The sequence below is a fragment of the Moschus berezovskii genome, chromosome 15 (genome assembly GCF_049115385.1).
Source record: "Moschus berezovskii isolate FMDL1 chromosome 15, NW_MosBer_1.0, whole genome shotgun sequence".
In the NCBI taxonomy this organism is placed as follows: domain Eukaryota; kingdom Metazoa; phylum Chordata; class Mammalia; order Artiodactyla; family Moschidae; genus Moschus; species Moschus berezovskii.
Window position 1 is genome coordinate 4043028 of NC_142474.1, and position 6000 is coordinate 4049027.

Sequence of the window (6000 nt, forward strand, 5' to 3'; positions counted from 1 at the left end):
TCCCAGGATGGGGATATGTTTTGAGATACAGCCCGCAGGAGTCCTTAGCAGATTGGATAGGACTTGCAAGACAAAGAATCAAGAAAGATGTTCAGCTTTTGCCCAGAAACCAGGGGTGACTAGTGATGTCAGTCACTGCAGTGGAGGCTATCGGGGAGGAGCCAGTCTGGAGGGAACAGGTAGCTTGACTCTCGGGAGACAAAATGTCCATTAGGCGTTCAGTGGTGCTGTTTGAGGAGAAAGGTAAGCCAATCTGGAACTCGAGGAAATGGTTACAACTGAAGTCATCTGCCTGTTTAAACCCGTGCGCGCATGTGTGTGTGTGCACGTGTGTGCACGAGTGCTTAATCGCTCAGGCGTGTCCGACTCTTTGCGACCCCATGGACTGTAACCTGCCAGGCTCCTCGGTCAATGGGATTTTTCAGTGCTGAATACTGGAGTGGGTTGCCATTTCCTTCTCCAGGTGATCTTCCCAACTCTGGGATTGAACCCAAGTCTCCTATGTCTTTTGCTTTGCAGGCAGATCCTTTACCCGCTGAGCCATCAGGGATGCCCCCTTTAAGGCCATAGGTATGGCTGAGATCATAGGGATGGCTGAGGTCACTAGGCAGTGGGTGTCACCTTTGGCTGCACTTCTGAAATAAACCTGGGAGCTTCAAAAATATTGCCCCACCCCAAGGATCCTGATGTAATACGTCTCGGGGTGAGGCTCAGGCATAAGGATTTTTAGAAGTATCCTGAGGGATTGCAGAGTGTGGGGGTTGAACACCTCTGATGGGAACTACACAGCCTTGCAGAGCAGACCTCCAGGCTCTCACCTTGTGTAACTGAGACTTCATGTCCGCTGACCAGCAGCTCCCCATCCAGCGCCTCTCCTTGGCCTCTGGCAACCACCGTTGTACTCCCTGCTTCTGTGATTGACTGCTCTGGATGTAGGTGAGGTCACGTAGCATTTGTCCTTCTGCGACTGGCTTTATGTCACTTAGCATTATGTCCTCATGGTTCATTCATGGGATGCTCTACGCCAGGCTTTCCCTCCTTTTCAAGGCTGCATTCTATTCCCTTGTACGTGGTGACCACCTTTTCTGTAGTCATTCCTCCCTTCAGGGACATTTCGGTTGCTTCCACACCCTGTTTGTTTCTTTGCTTGGTTAGTTTCTTCGTCACACCACGGCACATGGGATCTTAGTTCTCAGACCAGGAATCTAACCCACCCCCCTCTGCAGTGGACACGTGGAATCTTAACCACCAGGCCATCAGGGAAGTCCCTACACCTTGGATATTGTGAATAATCCTGCAATGAACATGGAATGCAGATCTCTTCAAGATCCTGGTTTTAATTCGTTTGGATACATACCTGGAACTCAAATTGCTAGATCGCGTATTAATTTTGGTTTAAAGTTTGGTTTAACCTTTGAGGAACTTTCATGCACCCTAGTTTTCATTCCTGGAGTTTTCAGGTTCATGAACCCAAGCATTAGCACAGAGGGGTAGTATAAAAGGCAGGGGCTGGATTCTGAAGTCTGACTGCCTGGATTCAAATCCACATGTGACTCTGGGCAAACTTTGTAACCTCTGTGAAACTCAGTTTTCTCATCTGCACAATCAAAATTTATCTATTAAGGAAATACTGATTGAGAGCTATAATGTTTCTAACACGGGGGATGGTGACTAGAACAGAAAAACTTTGGCCCTCGTGATGCTTGCTGCTGCTGCTAAGTCACTTCAGTCGTGTCCGACTCTGTGTGACCCCATAGACGGAAGCCCACCAGGCTCCCCCATCCCTGGGATTCTCCAGGCAAGAACACTGGAGTGGGTTGCCATTTCCTTCTCCAATGTGTGAAAGTGAAAAGTGAAAGTGAAGTCGCTCAGTCGTGTCCGACCCTTAGCGACCCCACGGACTGCAGCCTACCAGGCTCCTCCACCCATGGGATTTTCTAGGCAAGAGTGCTGGAGTGGCTTGCCATTGCCTTCTCCGCTCGTGATGCTTACGTTCCGTTTAGAAAGATAAGTAGATTAAAAATATACTTTCTAGTAAAATACATGGCAACTTTTATAGGGATCGATGCTAATGAAAAAAATTAAAGCAGGGAAGTTACAGAAAGCACAGCTTTGTGTCCTATCACTCAGTCCTGTCTGACTCTGTGTGATCCCATCAACTGTAGCCCTCCAGGCTCCTCTGTCCTTGGAATTTTCCAGACAAGAATACTCCAGTGGGTTGCCATTTCCTTCTCCAGGGGATCTTCTGGGGCCAGGGATCGAACCTGCATCTCCTGCATCTCCTGAATTGGCAGGCAGATTCTTTACCACTGAACCACGGAGAGGCCCTTGAATTGCTTCCTTGCCCTCATCAAGTTGTCACCAGGAGGGAAATTTAAGAGTCAGTTTCTCTAGAGACTCACTGCAGCCCCCAGCCCTGCTCTTCAGCCCTCAGAAAAGAAACCTGGAATCCTTTTTAGGAGAGCTCTCCTTTACAGATCTTGTTAATCTAAGGAGTTCTGTTTTCTCTATAAATAAGGCAACAGTCCCCAGCGTGGCCTGGGTGGTATCTGCTCACTGTGTATGGTATCTGGTGCAGAATGGAGGTGAGGGAGTTTGTGGAAGGAAGCAGGGGAAAGATACGGAAGAAACCCAGAGGAGCCTTTTACTTTTGAAGGATGTGATAGACTGTCACCCTTGAACCCAAGTTACGCTGTGTGTCTGTGTGGCGGGGGCCTTTGGCAGAAGCCGCAGCGCCTCACTCTTCCCACCTGCGTTGATCAAGCCCTGTTCATCCCCGGCACTCTGAGCCGTCAGGAGTCTCGGGAGACGAGTGGGTATCACATATCTTCCTAAACAGCCCCCAGAGCTGGGACGGAAGTTAAACAGTTTCCCAGGTTTTCTTTCTCTGTTCCCTTCAGGATCAAATAGTCCCTACAGCCAGAGGCCTAATTGTGTCTTTTCATCTAAACTGGGATCTCCATGGAGTCAGGGGTTATGTCTTCTTTGTTTTTGTAATCTCCACGATCTGGCATAGAGCATCAAGCAAGGGAGGCATGAAGAGGTGGATGGCGGATGGATGGGTGGGTGGATGGCGAGATAAGTATATGGAAGGAAGGAGGGCGGGAGGGAGGGAGAAGGAGGAAGTTCGGAAGGAGTGGAAACGTGGAAGAAGGAAAGAAGGGATTGAGGAAGGAGGGAGGGAGGGGGAAGGGTGGGTAAACAGATGGGGGCTGAGCGAATGAAGAGGTGGACGGGTGATGGATAATAATGGCGAACGCTTTGCGAGCCCTTATCATGCGCCAGTTTCATCTCCCCACCACTTTCAATATATGAAGAGTAAGCTTCAGAAGAGCTGTCACAGACCCAAAACGACAGAGTTCTGCCCGACTCCTGAGTGAGCATACCGACCCATCATATCCTGATGTTGAATATGTGGATGGATAAGTGCATGATTCGTCTGCATGCAGACTTTTCTTACGGGCTTCCTGCGTAGCTCAGCTGGCAAAGAATCTGCCTACAATATGGGAGACCCCCATCAATTGCTGGGTCGGGAAGTTCCCCTGGAGAAGGAATAGGCTACCCACTCCAGGATTCTTGGGCTTCCCTGATGGCTCAGATGGTAAAAAGAATCTGCCTGGGATGTGGGAGACCTGGGTTTGATCCCTGGGTTGGGAAGATCCCCTGGAGGAGATCATGGCAACCCACTGTACTAGTCTTACCTGGAGAATCTTCATGGACAGAGGAGCCTGGCGAGCTACAATCCATGGGTCTCAAAGAGTCAGACGTGACGGAGCGACTGAGCACAGCACAACAGACAGCACAGCTTTTCTCAAAGGACAGACAGAAATAAACAAGAACGAAGCTGACGTCTTCAGCATTACCTTTTCCAGCAACACGCCGGAACGTTTTCCTCCCACTGCTTTGCAAGCCAAACGGTGGGAATTGGAACAACAACGAGAAAACAGTGCCGGTGTTTAAGAAGCTTCCAACTGATAAACCTGGGGGCCTTTGACCGCAAAAGGGTTAGAAAAATGATGGGGGACCAGTGGCCTGAGAGCCTAGGGAGAGACTCATTCTGCCCCTGGTTGTCCCAGTTTTGACCACGGAGCTTGCCTGGGCTCTCTCGACCTCACAGTCCTGGGCGTCCAGTGAGTAGCTTGGACCGAATGACTGGGAATGTGAAGCCCTTTCCCCAGACTCTTCTGGTTAAGATTTACACCCACCCTTGGCCAGGACGGGACGTGGTCCCCACTGTGCCAAGAGGCAGAGTTGGGTGTGATCAGGCCTGTGGGCTCCGACAGGCAGCCTGGTGCCCCATTCCGACTCGAGGTGGCCTTTTAGACTTCTGATTTCACCTTTGGGCCTCAGTTTCCTCTTCTGTAAAAGCAGACGCGACATGCTTTATACCTTGGAGAGTGGCTGGAGAGGATTATCACAGTGTCTGGCCACTGGGAACCTCAATTCCATGTCAGCTCTTATTGTTTTTTTTTTAACTTTTTGTTTCTACTGTTCTTTACAAAATTAAAGCCACACAGATAATTCAGCTTTTTTAGAATAAAATGATTTCAAACACAGAGATAAAAGTAAATCAGAATTTACCCTTAGTGCCCCAGAGGCCATTACTCCCCCTGGAAATAACGGCTCTGTCCCTTGTCCTTCTGGGGTTTCTTTTTATGTAAATTCAGTCATTCCGTGTAAAGGCTTTTTGCTTGATAGCGAGTCTTGCGAGGGTTTCTACAGAAGGGCTGTGGATCTGCCTCACTATTTCTCATGCTACATTGTAATTCTTGGGTTGTTTGAATCACAGTTGTTTTTAGGCCTCCCTGGTGGCTCAGATGCTAGAGAAACTGACTGCTATGTAGGAGCCCCAGCTTCAATCACTGGGTCGGGAAGATCCCCTGGAGAAGGGAATGGCAACCCACTCCAGTATTCTTGCCTGGAGAATCCCATTGACAGAGGAGCCTGGTGGGCTATAGTCCATGATGTCCCAAACAGTCGGACATGACTGAGCGACTAACACTTGGATTACAATTTATCTATCTGTTCTTCTATGACTTTCTCCTTTTCTTTCATTAATTTTGAAGTTCACCAAAAATGCATGAACATGTTCTCTTTGCAAGAAAGCTAAAATATTACAAATAAGCCTGAAGTCCCCTTTGACAACATGCTTGCCCAGACTTCTTTTGCGCCCCTCCCCCATTAGAAACCTCAGCCATCCATTTGGAATGTGAGTTTCTAAGACTTTTCCAGCGCGTCCATAATTACGCATCTGTAGAGAATACATAGCTTTGCTTTGTGTTTTCTGGTTTTGTCTTGCAACTTGCTCTGAGTCACTGAATAGTATATGTAAAGCTTCCCAAGTCTCCAGAAGCCTGTCTCTTTCAGTCCTGCAGAATATGATTTTCTTCTAGCTATAGTTTAGATATATCCCATGCCATGTAGTTTCCACTTTTTCCTCTCTCACCATTAACGCACCAGCCTATATCCCTACCCACCAGCGCAGGGGACCTCCACTCATCAGTAATTTGAAAGCCGTGTATATGATACAGAGTAACCGACCAATGAAAGCCCTATGTTCATGGGACTTTAAACTGAGTCGTTTTTTAGAATCGAGCGTATTTCTTCTCCATCAGTTTAGACGGTGTGACCCAGTGGGAAGAGAAAGGGCTGCAGAACCAAACAGTACTCATTTCATCCCAGCCTCTTGCCAACTTGAGTCAAGTTTACTTCTCCTTCAGAGTTTTGATACCCTCAGTCGCACCCCTCATAGAACTAATTGTGAAAGCTGACTTAAATAGTGTGGGGGTCACCTGCCCCTTGGGAAACCCTCAACAGATACAGATTGTCACTGTTAAAATCTAGTCTCTCTCCTATCTCTCAAAGGATCTGAGGTGTCTAGCTTAGACTTTTCGTGCTGCTGACTTTTAAGTTAATTCTAGCAACCTCTTTCTAAAGTGATAATAAAATAATAAGCAAAAACAAAAAACAAAACTGAATATTTAGATCTCCTGCCAACTA